Source organism: Panthera onca, chromosome D3, assembly GCF_046562875.1.
Source record: "Panthera onca isolate mPanOnc1 chromosome D3, mPanOnc1 haplotype 2, whole genome shotgun sequence".
Classification (NCBI taxonomy): domain Eukaryota; kingdom Metazoa; phylum Chordata; class Mammalia; order Carnivora; family Felidae; genus Panthera; species Panthera onca.
Genome location: NC_138350.1, coordinates 57,847,162 through 57,868,375, shown reverse-complemented (window position 1 = coordinate 57,868,375; position 21,214 = coordinate 57,847,162). Strand labels below are relative to the sequence as shown.

The window sequence follows — 21,214 nt, the reverse complement described above, 5'->3', positions numbered from 1 at the left end:
CAGATATAAAAATCCTAAATAAGATATAAACGAATAAATTTCATAAAAAATATAAAAATATTTCAAAAATACTTTTATCAAAGGAAGGTAAGGATGCTCTAATATAAAGGAGATATATCGTATGACTTTCTCAATAGGCACATAAAAAGCTTTTATACTAGATGTCCTAGCCAACTAATAATATCAAGATTAAAGAATGAGATATAAAAAATGGAAAGGAAGATAAAAACCAACCTTATTTATGATAACATATTTTTACATACAGAAAATACGAAGGTATTGATCAAGTATTAGAACAAATAAGAAAATTAAGCAATGATCATGTACAAAAAGCAATCTTTAAAGAGCTAACAACGTTCCTATACGCTAATGTGAAGAAATAATAGGAAAAATATCTCATTTACAACAGCAAGAAAAATGATGAACTCCTCAAGAATAAAAGTGAAAAAAATCTTCGTAAGAACTTTATAGAGAAATTTTCTAAAATGTTACTGGGAATCATGAAAGAAACTCCCCCAAATGGAAAGCTATACTGTGTGCATGCCTGGGAAGGCTCGATTGTATAAAGGCTCAATTCCACCCCCAAATTAATATATTAATTCAATGCAATTACAATCCAAATTCTGACGGGGCTTTTTATGGAGCTACACAAGTTGATCCTAACATGCATGAGTAAGAAGTCCAAATTACCTAAGGACAAGCAGAAGAATGACATGAAGAGATGTGCCCTGCCCATATCGAGTTTTCTAACAAAGCAATAGTTTGGTGCTGGCACAGCCCCAGACCACAGAACAATGAGACAGAACACAGAGCAGAGAAGCCACTTTCATACGGCACAGAGGAGAACGAGGGTGAATGAAGTGTCCTGGGGTAAGTCCTGCTCCATCTTGGAAGGATGAAAGTAGATCTCCACTTCACTGTATTCACAAACATTAAATTCCAGATAGGTGTGGGAAGAAACGCTCTAAAAAACTGAAAAAGGAGGCTATCTTGGTAATAACAAAGAAAAACATTTCAAAAATAAGACCCACCAATCACTAACCAGAAAAAATCCTAACAAGACTAAAAAGCTCAACCGTAAACAGTTGACTACATTTAAATAAATGTAAACTTTCTGCTTGTTATCATAAATAAATTGCAATTCATATAATTAACATCCAGACTCTACAAAGAATTTCTACACACAAATTTTAAAAAGACAAATTTCCTACCTTTAAAAAATACCCTGAAATATAAAGCAAGTATGACAGAATATTAAGATCTAATAACATTGGGTGATAGGAACATGAGTGTCTATTGTGTTGTTCTCTAAAGTTTTCTGTGTGATTGAAATAGTTCAAAATAAATTTAAGTAAAAATAAAGGCAGTGCTTTAACACCAGACAGGCCTGCTATATTCAGGTTTACTTCCAACACTTAGCAGCAACCATAGATGAGACAGTTCAACCTTTTAGTTAAGGATCTCAGCTTCCTTATCTGGAAAACTGGAATAGTAATTCTACTACTAGATTATTGGATAAATAATATCGGATAAGGGGCTTCATATAGGGCTTGGCAATTGCCAGTACTTAATAAGGCCAGTTATTTTCATGTTAATAATAATATACTTAATTATTATATGTTAATATACTATATGTTATATGTATATTATATGCTAATATATCTTCCATGTTAATAATAATATACTTAATCCAATCATTTTTTTCTCTCCTACACATAATATCCTTAAATCTACCACATGAAAACAAAAAGAAGAAGAAAGATCAGTCATATTGAGCCTCTGACCTAACTGATGTAGCACATGCTTTTGAGCAGTATGTGACATGTATTTATTTGCAAGAAAGCTGGGCAGGTCCAGGCCTGGATACAACCTAAAGTATGAAGTGTAATAAGCCCTGGTGTCCACATGTGCATCAGAGTTCCCTAGTATCTCCAAAGCATCCACCCCCGCCTTGTCTGCTAATTTCCACTTAGGAGTTAACCAAGAACAAAGGAGTTTGAGTATTCCTCTGTGTTAAGACAGGATTCTTAGAAAAAAAAAAATGTCCTTCAGACCCAAAGGACTGGTATTAATAGCAGATTAGGTTCTACCCTAAGCTCCCTCAGGTCACACCAAGTAGAAATTTCTTGTAAGGCAGGACTGGAGCTGGGGTGCCTAGCTGGCTCAGTTAGAAGAGTGTGAGACTCTTGATCTTGGGATTGTGAATTTAAGCTCCATGTTGGGTGTACTGATCACTTAAATGAATAAATAAATAAAAACTATTTAAAAATTTGTTTAAAAAGATAGGACTGGAGCTGGAACTGTAAAAGTCATGTGCCCTGACTTCTGAGCCAACATTCTTGCATTTACACACACACACACACACACACACACACACACACACACACAGAATTTTCTCACACAACCTCTGCTTTTACATGTGAGTAGAGCCATCTCGATTAGGCCAATCATTATAATTACATCCGGATACCCTGTTGTGGTCTGCAGGGTAAAAGTCTTGTCCCTGGAAGTGCACGTGGTCTCCCTTGAGAGGGACAAGCATCCCTAGAGTCAATTATCCAAAGAGGTGGCAGGTTCCCGAAAGGCAGGCCTCAGGCAGCGAAGAGAATCTTGTTTCTCTCAGAGCCGCATTTCATAGGCACTGTTCTTCAAGGAGTCAAGACGCCCGGGGTGCGCTCCTGGGTAACAGGTGCGGAAGTGATGCCCACCCCATGAAGACGAGCTGGAAGCGGGGATGAGGGGAATCCTTTCGCTGCTGAGGAGCAAGTCACAGTGCAGCATCCTCAGCATCCTCCCTGGGCTGGTTTCTTCTTGGCTTTCTATCCAAGGCCTCAGTAAAGTATCACTGGAGAACGCCAGCACTGCCCACACTTGACTTGTTAATGTGCATTTCTGTGCGAGAATTAATAGTAGGTCCTCCAATAAGAGCTAATTTTTATGTTTTTAAACTCATAAAAGAAGAACAGGAGTATAAAGAATGTTTAAGCAGAATTACATGTCTTCTTGTGATTCATGCCTACAAGTTCTCACCAAACACCTCTTCCCCCAATGGAGAGGCTTTTCCCTCTCTTACCAACTAGATCAGGTAGTTATGTCTTTCTGTGTAACAAACCATTCCAAAACTTAGTGATGGGAAACAACAACCATTTAGTATTAACTCGTGATTATGCGGGTGGGCAATCTGGACTGGGCTGGGCTCAGCAGGCCAGTTCTCCTGCCAGCCTCCCGTGCTCACTCCTGTGGCTGCAGAGAGCTCACAACTGGGATGGGGGCCACTTGGCATAGGACGGCTCCATTCGTGTGACTGGCAGTTGGTGGTGGCTATCATCTGGGGTGGCAGGTGTCACTGGGCCACATGTCTCTAGAAGGCTTGCCCCGGTTCATTGACCTTGTGTTGGTTAAGGGCTTCCAAGAGCAGCAGGAGAAGACAACTTCAATGTACATGTGCCTTTAAGATCTCTGTTTGTGTCACATTTGGTAATATTCCATTGACTAAAACAAAAGCACATGGCCAAGTCCAGAGTCAGTTTAATAGGGCCCTACCCAAGGGTATAAAGGGAATTATCGTGACCATGTTGTCAATCAGCCTTAAACAGCCTGGATCTTAATCCATAAGACAGGAAAGAATTTTCCTTAGACACATAACATACCCACACACATTCACACACTCACAGCCACACATGCATCTTGCATATTCTCACAGTAATATACACATACATACATATCACAGCCACACATGTCCCAGACATGTGGAAACATCCCCATAAGAGAGAGTAACATGGACATACACATAAAACTACTCATGTGAATAGGTATGAAAGTCAACTTACTAGGCAAGGTTTTTGCTGTACATACTCTGCTTCATTTTAACTCCCAGCTTTTCCTTGAGAAAATCTGCCACGGCAAATTCTTGAGGAAGAATCTGCTGCTACAACCCATCCTTTGATATGAAGGGTTAAGCGATTAAAGATGACCTAGCCTGCCAGCTGCAGGCCCGACTCTGTGGTCTGATTTCTCAAGATGATACAGCTCACTTCCCAGCGGTGATTGCAAGATTTAAATCTAAGTCAGGAGAGAGAAAAATGCAATTCTTAGTACGATGTTAGTTAGAGCACAGCTAGAGACAGCATAACCAATGAACAGACAAGAGTTTTACAGAACTGTTTAACCATCTTACTAGATAGGAAACAAGGAGATGAATTTTCATAGAGTTTCAGAGCTGCAGGGCTTTAGGAGGTCCCCTGACCTGGCTCCCAGAGTATCCAAAATGGATGTGTGATGTTCTAGAAAAGATACAACTTTTTAAGTAAAGATCTCCTCATTTTCTACTGAAAGCATATGACTCTCTTCTATGTTTTCACATCTCTATGCATATATTATCAACAATTTATAATTAATAAGTGTTTACACTCATAAATTTTTAAGTGACAATATTATTGAAAAAATACGTTAAAAATAGGATTCCATATATTTTCATTTCTCCCAAGTTTCTTATGCCAGAGCGGGGTGGGGGGATTATTTTTCCCTATACAGGCAAAATTTCTAGAGAATTTATATCTGAAGAGCCAAACAGGGTTTCAAATATAGAACACTCTTGTAAGCTCTCCATATCTCCCTATAGATTCCCAGCCCAGGACTGAATCTGTATATCCAGCCCCCAACTCCACTATCTGAACTTCCTTTTTTTTTTTTTTTTTAAAGCTTACCCCCTGCTTACTGCTTCCATGATCCAGCCAAGCACAGCCCTGCCCTCTCCCCTGCTCAAGCCCACTGGCTGCTGGATCATACCCAGTGTGTGTGGGTGTGTTCGGGCTGCTATAACAAAAATACCATAAACTGGGTGCGTAAACAACAAACATTCATTTCCCACAGTTCTGGAGACTGGAAGTCCAAGATCAAAGTGCCAGCAGATTCCGAGTCTGGTGCGGCCCTACCTCCTGGCTCATGGGTAGCCATCTTCTCACTGACATGGTAGAAAGGGCAAGGGATCTCTCTTAATCACCTTCATGAGGGCTCCACCTTCAGAACCTACTCCCTTCCCAAAGGCCCGCTTCCTAACACTATCACATTGGGAGTCAGGATTTCAATATATGAATTTGGGGGGAGGTGGGAGGACATAAAATTCAGTCCATAACCCCCATACTTAGAAACACAGTGAAGAAACTGCAGAAGCTTGCAATGGCGGGGGGGGGGGGGGGGGGGGGGTAGTAAAAGCAGCTGCTTCAGGTTCAGAAAGCTGGTTATGATAAACTAAAACAATAGTTTTGAGGTACACTACCTATAACCAGTCAACGTAGGAGAGACCCACCGATGCTGTTCCCCTCAGGCCTGCAAACCCAATCGCCTAGAGACCCAGGCAGGTGGGCAGTGAGGTGTACCTGCAGGGTGATGTCCTGTCTGCTCGGCCCTAGGAACAAGGGCCCAATGTGCCCAGACCTTCTGAAGTCTCTTTTTAAATCTTAGCAACTAATTAAAATTATAAGTCTGTCTGCAAGCAAGAACACTAATTAGTTAATTAATTAATTAAGCAAGCAAGCAAAAACAGTCAATTTTTCAAAGTCCATACCCTGAACTTAACAATCCCAGTAAAACAGTGGCACCTGGGTGGCTGAGTCGGTTAAGCGTCAGACTTCAGCTCATGATCTCACAGTTCCGAGGTTCGAGCCCGAGCCCGGCGTCTGGCTGTGCTGACAGCTCACAGCCTGGAGCCTGCTTAGATTCTGTGGTCTCCCTCTCTCTCTGCCCTTCCCCCACTCGCACACATACACACTCTCTAAAAATAAACATATAAAAAAAAAATCCCAGTAAAACAGGAAAGGACAGGACTGCTCCTCAAATCCCATTATCCAAAGATATCCTTGATCTGATTCAAAACGGAAGTCCTTTCTCGGGGTCCTCATCCTGCCTTCCAGGGCTGAGGACAGCCTTTCGCTCCGCAGCTGGGGTAAGCAGCTCTACCCGAGCACAGTGCGACGTTTAGGAACAAACGCGTACTTCCCAAATTAAACCCAAGTTAAACCTTGCCCTGGTTTAGACTTCCAGGTCCTCTGCGGCACCTCTAAGTTCAGGTTCATTCATAGCTGATTTTAAAAGTGATGGACCAAAAGCCACCAACCTCCTGACTGCAGTATCTCAACCACCCCCACCATCCACGATCCTCTTGGGCCTGGAGAAGCCCCTGTGACGTATCTTTCCCCAAGGCGCGCGCACGCGCACGCACGCACTGACACACGTGCGCTCACGCACACATGCGCTCGGGGAAAGGGCTACGCTATGAGGAAAAGGTACGTTCCGCTTTAACAATATTCTAACCATAGAACTACCCCAGGATTTTTTTCAGAAGCTTTTAAAAACGAGCACAACCCACTCATCAAACGATCGATGAAAACGGGAATAGTAAAGCGGTGATAAGTGAAGTTTAAATTTGACGAGGCGGCACTGCTCACTCAAATGGTGAATGGGGAGCCTACCCCCACTCAGCCGCGGCTCTCCTATCCAGGAGCGCAGGTGGCGTCACATTGCCTCAAGTCACTGGCCTGCAGTCCTGTGCACCAGTGAGCAGTTGGTCATGCCCATTTGACAGAGGAGAGAACAGAGGTCCAGAGAGATCATAAAGGATTTGTGCTAGAGGCAAAAAGAAACAGACTCCTCTCCCACATCTGGAATGGCATTCCCCGCCTCCCTGCCTGTCCAAACCTCCTATCCCCCCCAGCACTGTTATGGGGCTGGAAGCTGTATCCCAAGCATCCAAATGCAGGATCCAAGTCTTCTATTCTCCCATCTGCACCCGGAACCTAGCACGGGACAGACTGCACAGTAGGCGCTCTGGGATAGAGGTTGTGGTCACACATACAGAAAAGAGTTCTGCCAAATACAATATCAGAGTCAGGGCAGCCAAGAGAGGCTGCCAGGAAGGGGACGGTGGGGTTCTGGAGGTCAGAATGCAGCAAATGCCTGCCCAGCACTCCTTGAGCTCAAAGGCTGGGATTTCATATCTGATTCTCTGTATCAGAATGATTGTTTTAAAGGGCCAAAAACATCAACAGAACACAGAACAAAAAAGATCAGCCCACTGCTAAGCCATGCTAGCTGACTACCACTCCTGCAGCCTGTCCTATGAGGCAAGGCTGTCTCCAAGAAGGCAAAAAATACGAAGTCCCCACCATTGGGAAGCTGATGATAAGTGTGGGAAGCCAGTGTGTTCCTAGACATGAATTAACCGTGAGGTTCCCATCTGAGTTCTCAGCCCCTTAAGTGCTCTTGGGGCACCCACTTCAGATCTCTGAAAAGATGTGAGGGCACAAAAAGTCAAGAGGACTTTCACAGGAGGTTTGAACCTGGGCCTTGGACCAAAAAATGAGCAGATTGTGATGGAATACATGGTGAGGTAAAGGGGGCCATCGCAGGCAGACTCAAGAACCACAGGCTCAAAGGAGTGCAGTTGGAAATGAGACATTGGACACGCCTGACCAGGAAACGGGGTCTGAATTGGGAAAAGGAGAAATGATACTAGAGGGTCAGCAGTTCACATCCATGGCCCTTCGAAACTGTGAGGAAGAAGCTGAACTCTTTATTCACTTGGCAGGGAAAACGATATCCGTGATTCCCAGCCTTTGGCGTTTAGCAGAAGTGGAAACAAACATATGCAAGATGGGGAACCAAACAAACAAACAAACCAAGAACTATCCCTAGACCCAGATGGTACCAAGGCCTAGTGTTGGACCCGAGGCACTTGCAAATGGTCTCAGGACGGGCCAGTCTGTCCCACAGTCACCAGGGCAGTTCCGGAAGCCAGCAGGGTGTTCATGCCAGCACTTGCCTCCCACACACATACTCTTCAAGCACTTCTCAGATGGCCTTGCTGGGGCCACCTCCCACAATCACCCTGCAGTACTGCTGGGAGCACTTATTAGGAGCACCTGGACCCTCAGAGACTCTCAGCCTGAGGACAGGCTGCCCAGGTGCACTCGGGACAGCTGTTTAATAACCCATCTGTTAAACCTCTGCCAAGGGTAGGAGATACGGCTGTAGGTGATGCCCTGGGCTGATGAAGCCAGAAACAGTTTGACACTAAATACCCCTCTCCAGAGTATAAAAGGGATAAAAGAAAATTAAGACATTGAATATAAATCTGGCAAAATAAGCTGTTCATTTTTCATTTTAGCTTCATAACAGGAAATATAATACATAGTTTGATATTAAAGACTCATTGTAGGAGAAAGTGGTGATGCTCTGGGAGTGATTGGAGAAGCACCTGGATAGCCCATTAAAAGGCTTCCCAGTTTACCTGCCCCAGTGCCTTTTTTTCCATTTTTCCACTATTAGACCCTTACTGATACACAAATGCCCCATTAGGAACTCCACAATCTTTTTTTTTTAAGGATTAGTATAGTTTCTTCTATTTTTTATTGAAATATATTTGACATATAACATTGTATAAATTTAGGGTGTACAACCTATTGATTCGATACATTTACATACCATAATATGATTGCCATTGAATGATAGCACCTCTTTCACACCACAAAATTACTTCTTTTTTGTGGTAGGAATAATTAATATCTAGTCTTTTAGCAAGTTGATTATAATACAATATTGCTGTTTATACTCACATACTGTGCATTAGATCTCCAAGACTTATCTGTCTTCTAGCTGCAAATTTACACCCTTAAACATCTCTCCTATTCTCCCACTCCCTACTCCTTAACAAACACAATTTTCCTCTCTGTTTTTCACCAGTCTGGCTTCTTTAGACTCCACAAGTAAGTAATATCCTATAGTATTCGCCTCTCTGACTTATCTCACTTAGTATAATGTCTTCAAGGTCTATACACATTGTCACAAATGGCAGGATTTCCTTCTTTCTCATGACTGAATAATATTCCATTGTATATTGTATGCCACACCTTTTTTTTAATGTTTATTTATTTATTTTGAGAGAGCGTGCACTCACTTGCACAGGGGAGGGGAAGAGAGAGGGAGAAAGAATCCCAAGCAGGTTCCACACCATCAGTGCAGACCCCTATGTGAGGCTCGATCTCACAAACCATGGATCATGACCTGAGCCAAAATCAAAAGCTGGATGCTTAACCAACTGAGCCACCCAGGTGCCCCACCACACCCTTATCCATTCATCTGTTAATGGACACTTAGGTTATTTCTGTATCTTGGCTATTGTGAACAATGCTGTAGTAAAAATGGGAGTGCAGATATCTCTTTGAAATCCCGTTTTTACTTCCTTTGGGTAGTAGAAGTGGAACTAGAAGTGGATCTGCCAGATCACGTGGTAGTTCTATTTCTAAGTTTTTGAGGAACTTCCATATTGGTTTTCCATAATGGCTGCACCAATCTACATTCCCAGCCAATAGTGTACAAGGGCTCACTTTTTTCCACATCCTCACCAATACTTGTTATCTCCTGTCCACTTGATGAGGAACTCCACAGTCTGGTTTTACCAGGCTACTTGGGTTTTCCCCAACATGGCACACTCCTCAGATCACCAATCCTCCCTGCTGGCCAGAACACCTCCCTACCTTGTCTGCCATGTGGACTTCTGCACCTTGACTCAGCTCAAACATAGCCTGAGCTATTCCCACAGCACTGCATCCACCCTTCTTTATCACCAGCTTCATTGTTCTGTGATTTTCTATGTAGATGTCTGTGCCTCCCTTCCCCCCACACGAAGTCTCTGAGGACAGAGGTGAAGTCTTATTTTGTATTCCAGGTCTTTACCGGGTGCACCTAATAAATGAGTCCTAAAGGGAAATGCTAGCACCTTTATCACTTTCTGGTATTTCTACTATGCCAGTTTGTCAAAAAAAAAAAAAAAAAAAAAAAAAAAAGGCAGGATTTGATGCAGGGAAATATCAGGAACCAGACAGAAAGTCACGCCTTGGGGGAACATATGTGGTTCTTTATCTCATCAGTGAGATAGGTGGCCAGATAGAGGATAAACTGGTAAGGACTTAGGAAATGTAGAATACCCACGTAGAAAGACCCTCCCAACCTGACCAGTGATGCCCAAAAGAGTAATAAGAGTTACAGTGAGGTAAAATCTTCTCATATTGACTGTCTGTCTGAGGCTTTCTGTGGCCTGGTGCCCACACTAATCATCTTACACATCTGATCTCACTTAATCCATACAACAAAACTGTTCACTTAATCCATACAACAAAACTGGGAGGTAGGTTATGCTCATCCTGACCCTGCAGGTAGGGACCCTGAGACTCAGAGCAGACAAGTAACTTGCTGACAGTCATGCAGCTGGCCACTGGAAGAGTCAGGATTCAAACCCACTTGTCTACCTACCCCAACGCTCTTACTCTCAACTGTGCTGTCAAACAAGAAATCATGCTGGACTTGCAGGTCCCATTTGGTTGGTAAACTTGTTTATATATATTCACACTATCTTCCTCAAATCCTTTTGGACCATAGGAAAGCATTAAATAACTAATTATAAATCAATTGGGGTCTTAATAAATGAACATCCACATGTACATGCCTAAAGTCAACTCTCCCCTCAAGCGAGAGCCTCTCTGTGGGGTGAGAGGTGCAGGTGTCAGACTCCTGAAGGAGGTGGTGCTATGGGACAGGAGAGAGGGTAACAGGAGAGGGAGAGGAAAGGAGAGGAGGAGAGGCAGCATGGATGAGTTGCCCATGAAGGCAGAATCTGCAGATTTTTTCCTCACAAAGCCCCTTTGCCACAGCCACTATTGCTCACAACCCTGCTTACTCACACCCAATCATCTGAAATTGCCTCATAAGGATTCCCCTGCTCCCAGTCTCTTCTACCCCAACACAGCCCTCTCATGAATGCAGCCTAAGCTCAATGAAGCCCAGCTCAGACCTGCTCTGATGCATCTGGGGACTCCTATTGCCTTCTGACTGAAGTGTAAAATCCTCAGCTCAACTCAAGGACTTCTGTACTCAGCCTCCAACCAGAGCCATCCCAGTTACTGGCTCAGATACCCCAGGCTTCAGCTTCAGGCCCAGAACATGACTCACTGCATCCCAAATGAGCCTTGCTCTCCTTGTTCTAGTGTTTCTCACTCTTTCCCTCCTCCTGGAACACCACAGTCTTCTCTCAGGCTGCCAACACACATTTGCGGAGCACCTACTAGAAATTAGGCATAGTCCTGGCATGTAAGAATAGATTTCTCCTTCAAAACTTGGTGTAAATGCTGACTTCAGCATGAATGTTCATCATTCTGATGAAAAGTAACCCCATCCTTCTCTATGTACTCAAATATTTACAACATTTGGTCTTGAGCCACAGGCATGTACCTGCCTCCCCAGCCCTGTAAGCTCCTTGGGGCAGAGAGTATAGCACTGATGGCAGGAAGCTCCGTTGTTGACCATGGTGAGCCTCAATCCAAGCTGTATTGGACTGATGGACAGTTCCAGAGTTTCTGGATCATCATTTCCCATCGGCATGGAAGTCACACAAATATTTTATGTTATTGAAACCATCATTAAAATACCAAGAAATGACTTCTCTAAAGGATCTACATACTTCAAAGATAATGGAAATCACACCGTGGCCTGGATAGTTTTGATTTATCAGACATTTCTCTTATTATGTACCCACACAACTAAACAAACTATGTGAATCCATAACACTTCATGCTATCAGACAGAGATGCTATGCAAGTCATGATACCGTGGACTGAAAATATACGTGCATTCCCTCTTGGGCTTAACTTCTAACCTCTAATGTTAAAAATAAAAGTGGATGTCAGCCTTGGGACCCATTCATTCCATCACCCAGTTGGAAACCATTTATTAAACACCCACTGTATCAAGTCCTGTAGTTGGGCTATGAAGTAAATGGACATAGTTTCTCCCTCCAAGTGTTTCTGTTCTGGTAAGGAATACAAGCCTTACTCAGATGAAGGAACCAAACTAAGCAATGCCCAGGCAAGAGCCAGGTAATGTAAAATTTTAATATGAAGGCTAAGGAAAAATCAAAGTGAAAGAAAAATCTGAACAAATTGAGGGTAATCATGAAAGATGCATTTGAACCATATTACTTTCTCAGTAGAGACTTACAATGAACCTCAGTAAACCCTGTATTAGCCATCTTAGAGTGTCAGGTCCAGATGGTTTTAGGGGACGGAGGAGCTCCAGTGTGTAAAGGAATCTAATCCTTTAGGTCTCTCTTTTATTCATTAATTCCCCTATTTATTATTCAACAAATATTTGTTGAGTGTTTACCATGTGTCAGGTAATATAGTGGTGAATGAGGGGTACACGGTTCTTATAAACTCACAGAGTTTGGAAGGCACTACAGGAGAGTGTCTTTTTTATATTGGAACTCCATGCCTTCAAATGTAGGTTGATATTCAAGTGAGTTGAATTCCTAGGCATGGAACGAATGATGATCAGGATGGTGGGGTGGTGTTTCCAGAGGCAGGATGCACATCAGGAGGAAACCTTGCTGAGAATAAATACCAGTCACAATTTATAGCATTTCAAGGTTTAAAGGTTTAAGATGGAGGTTTGGGGGGGGGGGGCAGCCATGGAGAAGAAGAAAAAAAAGGAGCTTCTGCCCAAGAAAGGGAGGCCACAGAGGGTACTGCACCAGGGTCAGGCCCCACCCACAAGCTGAGACTTGGCATTGCTGACATGGATGGAAGAGCCAAGAAGTGAAAAAACAATGAAATGGGGCTGCCATCAATGAGGAAGCATCGTGCAATGCCAGCACTTGATTTGGAAAGTATTCATAGGCTTTCTTGGCTAGGATATTTAAGACAAAAATAGAAATATTCTCATCAATGATTTATAAGATTGCTTTAGAAAGATGGGGCAGAACCCAGTATCACAAAGAGTAGCAAAGCAGCCTCCTAACTTGTCACTGGGCTGGAGAGCATGGGCCAGGGGAGAGAGCTGTGAAGGTTGCTCCTTGCTCCTATCACAGAAATTAGAGCCGGAAAAAGCTGTCAATTTAGCTGGTCTGAAACTCAGAAATCCAACCACTTTTTGGACACTTTCAGCTGCAATTTTATTCTTCTCTGGGGTAGAAGCCTCCAGATGTGATATCTGAAAATTGCATATGCATTGTAGAGAATAACAATAATATTAACAAGTCAGCAGCCAATCAGGTAGGAATGTTATTCTAAACAGAGAGCATTCTCTTCTAGATTCCACCCTTGGAAGAGGAAGAGATGGGGGCCAGGGAATGAAATAGGAACATGTTTAGAGAGAGCAGAGAGTGAGAGAAAACCTTCCCACGATAAGGTAAGGTCATTTCACAGTTATGTGCTGAGCTTATTATAAGCCCATTCCTGGATTTTGTTCATTTTCAATTATGCACGAATTGACTCCATCTCTTGGACTCTCCATCAGAAACATGGGATGGGAGAGGGAAAGTCACTCATTTTAGACCTGAGCCTCATGGCTACACTGTCGCCAGCCCCCCGGTCCCTGATACCACCTTCCTACATGAAGCTTCCCAGCTAATCTTCCTAAAACACAAAACTTCATTAATCACCATCATAGTGGGGACAACCTTCTGCCCCTATTGCCCACTTACAGGACCAAGATCCTACTCAGATGGACATATCTGAAGCCCTCCAGTCACCCAGTCAGACTATTGTATGCACAGGGTGCCAGGCTTTGGGGTGAGGAACTGGACAAGAAAGGACAGTCATACCCTCAAAGAGTATGTAGTCTACTGGGACTGGGGGAGTGAGGAGGAATCAACCAGTAATTAATTGGTGACAACAGTGCAGATGGCTGCAAAATATAGAGTGTGGTGGGAGTGCACGATGGGTTACCTATTGTGGACTCTGGGGTCAGGTAATAAGGCCTCCTTAAAGCAGTGGTGTTTGAGGAAAGATGGGAAAACTGAGCCTCAGTTAGCTAGAAAAAGAAAGGGGCCGATGCTTCCAGGACAGGGACCATTGTGACACTGAGAGAGACCTTGGGCATCTGGAGAACATGATAGGAGCATGACGAGTGAGGATGAGACTGGTACCAGCTGGGGCTGGAGACCCAGGACAGGAGGAAGGGAGAAGTGAGAGAAGACAGGCCTAGAAGGGAGGGGCCAGGGTGAGTTATGAGGCTCCTGGAATACCAAGCCAACGAGATTGGGCTTTATCCTGGAGACAGTGGGGAGCCATCGAAGGTTGTTAAGAAGGGAACTGGTGTGACCATGTCTATGTTATAGAAAGCTCATTCTGGGTGCAGAGTGAAGTACACGTGGGTCAGAGCAGGCAAGGCCAATGCACAGAGACCAGTTGGAAGACTGTGGCAGTGGTGTAAGTAGGACAAAATGAGGATCTGGTAGGAAGGAGGCAAAAGATGCAGAAGAGCTGCCAGGACTTGGTGACCAAAGGCTTCTGCAGGATGAGAGAGAGGATATGGTCAGGAACGCGTCACATCCTGGCTGAGATGACTAAGTGATGGAGCACTGACCAAAATAGGGACTTTGGGTGGGAGAGATCTTTTTCCTCATGAGAAGGGAAAATCCCTGAGTATGAGAGTCTCCTGACAGAAACCTCTAGCAGTTGTAAATAAGAGGCTGAGGCTCCGTAAGACAAAGGGGACTGGACATGTTCATGGGAACATCAGTGCATGACAGGGGATTGCCATCCTAAATGTGGTGTCCCTAGGAGACTGCACAGCATACAAAGAAGGCGAATTAAAGGACACAACCAGGGTAACCCCAACATTTAAGGACTGGGCTGTCAAGGAGACCAGCTGGAAGTAGAAGGTAATCAAAGAGACACAAGGTGTTTCTTGGAAGAGAAAGAAGATACTGTAAACAAGTGGTTAATAGCATAAGATGAAGACTAAAGAGATAGCTACCTTGGTTCGGCCAAGGGAGCTACCAATGACTTTCCTAAGAGTAATTTTAGTAAAGTGGGAGAGGCAACGGCAGATCTAAACGCATTATGGAACAAATGGGAAACAAAGAAGCAGAGAAAGCCAGGGGAACCACCTATTTCAAGACCTCTGGCAAGAACGGAAGGAGGGGAAGCGGCATCCTGAGAGCCGGGAGCAAGGGCAGGCCTTTGGAAAGGAACTGGCCTGTCACACTGGGGAGCTGTCAGAGATGCCTGCAGTGGGTGTAAATAGGGAGTGAGGGAGTGGCCCCTAAGCTCCGTTCCAAACTGGAGATCTGTACCCCTATGGAGAATGAGACATATCAAAACAGTCATTTCCACGGAGCCTGCTTAGGATTGGGAGCCGGACAGTGGCATTAGGATGTCAGGAATAGAAAGGAGCTTGTGCCTGTGCCTCTTGGAGACTAAGAGTGTGACTGTTCTCCCAAATGGGGTATCTGAACTGGAGGCCACACGGCTCAGGCTACAGTAAAGGACTCAAGAGGGAAGAAAGGCCAGGAAGTGACCAGTTCCGTCCCCATGATAATGTCAGCCCCCCTCATCTCCACCCCGGAAGGGAGTCAGGGAAAGAGGACCAGGCTGAAAACAGATTGCGTAACAGCGGTGCCAACCCACCCTCCTTCCTCTGGGCCTTCCCTGAGGACTGAGGCATTGCTCCCCTAGGATCCTGGCTGATAGGGAAGCAGGTAACACTCTGAGCCTCCACCTCCCCAAGTACGCGGTGGGCCCTGGGCTGGCCAGCTGCTGAGGCAGCCTTTCTGGGAGCCAGCCTCTCCACTTCCTGTGCCAGCCTCAGCTTCCAGCCCAGGAGCACTGGAGCAGGATGGGGAGGAGGAAAGACAGACTGTTGGTCAAAGGTGGGGGGAGGAGTCAAAGAACAAGGAGGAAATAGCCATCTCTTACTGCAGAAGGAGTGTGTGTGTGCCTGTGAGAGACAGATAGAAACCTGGTTTCTATATCTCACCCTGGAGCGAGTCACTTTGCCTCCTCGGAAATTAATTGTGTAAAATGAGAAAAGTGGATTAGGAGATGCTTAAGGTTCCTTTCAGGTTGAAAATCCTGTGTTTCACAAATTTTGCATCTGTATATATATAGCACCCCCAGAGGCCAAAAGCATTATCAGCACAAAGCGAATATAACAAACCCCAATGAGGAAGACACGCTCACACATGTGTCCCTGACAAACACGTGCACGCACACTCTGACACACACTTGTGTGCACACACAGGAGGGTGAGCGCTATGCTGTGCCTATAAGTGAGGAGAGTGGCTACAGCACGTTGGGACATTCCACACAAAAGTTGCCGGACCAGCCTGCAGCCACACCTCTCGTACATACTAGTGAATACTAAATCTCAACTAATCTTAGCATTGGACAAATGAATCATTTTAGATTGTCAAGCTTTCTAAGTAGCTAAAGATTTACTCTTCAAATGACCAAAAGTAGTTTTAAAAGCAACCCCAGAGGGAAATATTTGGGGTATTTTTTTTTAATGTGTATTTATTTTAGAGAGAGAGAGACAGAGTGCGAGCAGGAGAGGGGCAGAAAGAGAGGATGACACAGAATCCAAAACAGGCCCCAGGCTCTGAGCTGTCAACACAGAGCCCAATGCGGTGCTCCAACCCATGAACTGTGAAATCATGACCAGAGCCCAAGTCTAACGCTTAACTGACAAAGCCACCTAGGCACCCCAGGTTTTTTTGTATTATAAATGTTCTAAGCCAATTCTGCCGAACCTGACCTCACTGTAGGTTCTTGATGGCACTGGTTGTCTTGCTGCCCTTTCAATACACAGAGGTGTGCTGTGCCTGGGCTGGGCTCACAAAGTGGCTGACGAGGCTGTAGGATCATCCTCCAGTGTCCCTCGACCTTGTGTGTGATGAAGGTGGGGGGTGGGGATAGACAGACCACGGAAGCCTTCCCAGTTTAGAGAGAAGAGCCAGAAATAAAGACAAGGAAGAGTAGGCGGGCAGGTATCTGCCCAGAGTTGGACTTGAAGCAGGGAAAGGGGAGGGGGGCGAAAAAGGCACATTTTCAAAGGAAGCTGAAAGCTGGGGACCGGGCCCATCTCCTGCTTGGGTGGATCTGGGCAACCTGGGGCTACCACCCAGAGGGATAAAAGGAGAGTGGGCTTAGGCAGAAAAATGAGTTAATGTGAATTTCATCAGTTCTTTCCCTAACATGTGGGAGAACTCCAGAAGCTTTCTGATTGCCATCTAGGGCAAGAAATGGAGTAAGAGGAGTGCCTGGATGGCTCAATCAGTTAAGCATCAGACTTCAGCTTGGGTCATGATCTCATGGCTCGTGAGTTCGAGCCCTGTGTCAGGCTCTGAGCATCGGGCTCGGTACTGACAGCTCAGAGCCCGGAGCCTGCTTCAGATTCTGTGTCTCCCTCTCTCTCTGCCCCTCCCCAACTCATGTTCTGTCTCTCTCTCTCTCTCTCTCAAAAATGAATAAACATTAAAAAAAAAAATTTAAGAAACCCAGGAAGAGAATGAGGCAGGTGAGTGTAGGAGGAGCTGAGACTCAGGCTCCCAGTGATCCTGATGATGGCTGGAGCCTCATGCGCAAAGGAGCCTGCCAACTCCCACTCTGGGGTGCCCAGGATGGAGACCATGGCTACCAGACCCTAGGGAGCCCATTGAGGTCCCCAATGACAGCACAAGGGCAACCCAAGGCCCCCTTCCCACCACAGGGTATGTAAGCTCCCCTCACCTCAGCTGCTATTTTGGTTGGAGAGGAGATGGGGAGGAGATCCTCCAAAGATGGATGGTTTGCCCACATAAGACAGGATTACCCTGAAAAGAGAGTGAATGGCCCTTTACAAGCACTTTTGAAGGCTTTCTGTCCCCTTGACACAGAAGAGATGGGGCCCTGGGGCAGGAGAATAAAATGGCAGTTAGAGAAAATGAAGACCATGGCACGTTTGCCCCATCAATGTAGAGTCTCCAAATGCTACTGCAGGTGGCAGGTGGCATGGCTGGTTCTGGCCCCTGTGCTCACCTGTGCTGCCCCTGCCTGAGGATCCCTTCCTAGCCCTTCAGGAGAGTCTCACCCCTGGGCTGATGGCCAGATGACAGGGGCATTTCCAGCCTGAGAGTCGGGGCAGGGCTGGGAGATGACAGGGTCCACACCAGGGTGGCTGGCCAGAAGCCAGGGCAGAAGGCCCACTGCCTCCCTCTGAACCGATGACTCTATGGTGGCATCCAAGAGGGAAGCCTGGCTCGTTCCTGAGGCACAAGACGATCCTCATGGCAGTTCACCTTCAGGCCAGCCTCAGACTTAGCCCGTAAGATTTGAGGGACCAGAGAGGGCCTTGGGCTCCCCAAAACCTATATCCCAACAGTCTTCTTGCTGAGAATCTGTATCCAAGACAAAGAACTGAAAAATGCGAGCAGGTGTGAGGAACATTCAGGCAAAGGGTGAGTGAGCCTGGAAGGGGAAAGGAAGTGTCCCTGGGGCAAAGCTGGAGAGGAACATTCAGCCTGGGGCCTAGGTAGGTAGGTGGACTAGGCCACAGGCCTCCTGGTCCTCCGCCACTGACAGCCCAGAGCTCAGTGCAACCGCTGGTACGACAGCAGCCAGGAAGACCCTCTGCACACAGCAGCCTTCAAAGCCTTTCAGCTCTCAGGCCCTAGGTCCCTCTAGCCTACAGTCGGGTGAGTCCTGACTCCATTCACCTTAGGCCCCAACAGGCCACACAGCCCATTGTCACCACCGCACTCGATCCTGCACACCCACACGCACATACATATGCGCTCACTGACAGACACACAGACACATGCCAAGATAGCCAGCACTCAGGATAAAGGCCCTCGCTTAGGGTCTGGACACTTTCTTTTGTCCCTCTGGTCACTTAATTAATAGATTCTGAATGGTGTGATAATACCAACACCCTCAGACTCTGCCCTCTCCCAATGGTGGCACAGGACCTACATGTCCTTTCACAGCCTAGGGTCGACTTATGTCATCAGCATCAGCATCAGCATCACCACTATCATGGCCAGGTAGAGCCATAGACATAATGCAAATGTCTACCATAGAGGTAGGGGAGGAACTTGTCAGGAGCAGAAGGATCAGGCTCTGGGAGAGAGGCTTAAGAGAATATGAGGCAAAGTTCGGGGAAGGGGAGACTCGAACACTGGCCGGAGCTCAGCTGTATCCAGTCTGTGCACAGAGATGCTTTGTGAATCAACACGGCAGAGGAGGGGCAAGCAGGGGGACTCATGATCTGCCTTCATGGGATCCAGGGCACCTGGTTCCAACTCGAGGGTCACAAGCGTTCAGAGTAGTGGAGACCAGTGCTACTGCAGTGATGAAGCCGGCTTTCCAAAGGAGGGAACACTGAGCAGCACCACTAAGGCGGGGCAGGACTTGTGATGAAGACAGCTGACAGCACAGCATCAGGATTAAACAAGCGAACAGTGGAGTCAGCCAACCTGATTTTGAATTTTTGATCTGTCACTTCCTGGCTGTGTGGTCCTAGGAAAGACACCCAACCTCTCTGGTCTTCAGTAGCCTGGTATGTAAAATGCCAATGCCTCCCTTATAAGGATGCAGAGAGAATGAACTAAGCCTGTAAAGGGGCGGGGCTATAATAAGCAGTCAGGAGCATCAGGTGTGGGTAGACAAAGGCACAGAGGCTGAAATGAGACAATGCGTGGATAGGGGCAGAGGAAGAGGATGGCCGTGGATGGCCCAGAGAAGTGGGGCACCCAGGCTGGATGAGGCTGTGGCTGGAGCAGGCTGCCTCTGAGGCCCCATCTCTGAAGAAGATGCAGCTGCGGAGGGGGACAGCCCTGCGGAACAGGTTGTCAGTCCAGCCCTTCAGGGGCTTTCTTCCCATTGGCCACGACTCTGACAGGGAAATCAGCAGGCTGGCGGTGCGGGCCTGGGCAGCGCAACAGACAAGGCCCTGGGGACAGCTTAAGTGGACAATAATTGCAGGTTATTATATACCGGGCTGCAGCCAAAAGCCAGGCGGCTATTAAGTGTGATTGGGAGAAATAATCAGGAGGAGGAGGATGGATGTGAGAACTAGGCTGTTCTTTCGGTTCTCAAGGCCGCTGTGAGTCCAGGACTGTGCAGAGGCAAGGACAGGGTGGGTGGGGAAAGGAGCAGATCTACAATATAAATACCCTGCATTCTGAGAAGCCATCCCACCCTTGCCTCTGGCCCTCCCCACTCCCCAGGAGGTACGGAGCAAGGATTACCATCCCCATCTCATAAATCAGAGAATGAGGTCCAGAGAGGGGAACCAGGTGACCCAAGGGCACACAAGTTTTCCCTGAATCCCATCAGAGCCTGGATTAAGCCCCCTCTGTTGCTCGATGGCCACAGAAGTGACTCCTGACATGAAACCCCATCAAGCCCTGACTCTGCTCTCAGAGGTTGAGCAGGAATCACCTCTGAACTGGGACTGGGAACTGTCACTAAGACCCAAAAGGGGCACAGATCCCACCGTGTGGCTGCCAGCTCATAGGTCAGGACAAGGGCAGGCAACAGGGAAATGAGGAGGGGGCAAGTTTATAACAATATCATTGGCTATTTCTTAGGGCTTTATACATTCATTAGATGCCTCTCTGGGATAAAAAGAGAATTTTATGCCAAGTGTATAACTGAGGATACCAAGAGGGATTACATGACCTGTCCAAGGTGGGACAGTGATGCTGTCAATAACAAGGCCCATGTGACAATTGCTGGATAGGGGCCTATAAACCACACCCCAGATCTGTCTATCGGAGAAGACCTTGCAGAGGTGACCCTAAATCTGCCTTCTGCCACCAGGCCAGTACTTGTGATTTTATCCCTGCCAGCCAGAATTTCCCATTGCATCAGGATGAGAGGTCGTCCTTTTCTTTCTGAGCCAAGGGTGGCATGAGGTTGTGGCCCAAGGGGTGACACTGCCCTCATAGGATGTGTGGATCACACATCCCCACCCTTCTACCTCCCACTCCTCAGCTTCCCCAAGCCCACAACTCATTTTAGAAATAAAGATGACCAGCCTCGTCCCAGAAGCACAAACACCATGGGCATCTTCAAAGAGGTGCCCAGAGACCTTCATTATTTCCTATTGGCGTTATTTTATACAGAGAGCCCTACCCTGGTGGAAACACCAATGGAGGCCAATGAGAGAATATGTATATGTTGGTAGGCAGTAGACCAACCCCTCTTACAAACACAACACCTCAGCAAATATCCAGGAAAGTCACACACAAGGCTCAGTGCCATCCTCGGTTCTGATGGTCTGCCCCTCCTTCCCGGGATTGCCTCTCCCCAGCCAGGCCTCCCCAACCCTGGTCTGGAAATGACCCTGCTTTGGGTCACATGAGAGTAGAAACCTGGCGCAGGGAGGGATCAATTACATT

At 46.2% G+C, this 21,214-nt stretch overlaps 1 long non-coding RNA gene across 2 annotated transcripts; it reads right to left on the bottom strand.

Moving 5' to 3' along the window:
• Window positions 1-1,710: 1,710 nt before the first annotated feature.
• Window positions 1,711-21,150, bottom strand: LOC132665941 (uncharacterized). Of its 2 annotated transcripts, none has more exons than XR_014135891.1 (4): window positions 21,063-21,150; window positions 4,178-4,283; window positions 3,831-4,062; window positions 1,711-2,892 (listed from the first exon to the last, which is right to left on the bottom strand). It is a non-coding gene; the product is annotated as an uncharacterized LOC132665941 (long non-coding RNA). The 2 variants fall into 2 exon arrangements; XR_009604360.3 differs by lacking the exon at window positions 1,711-2,892 and adding an exon at window positions 3,129-3,492.
• Between the last annotated feature and the right edge of the window lie 64 nt (window positions 21,151-21,214).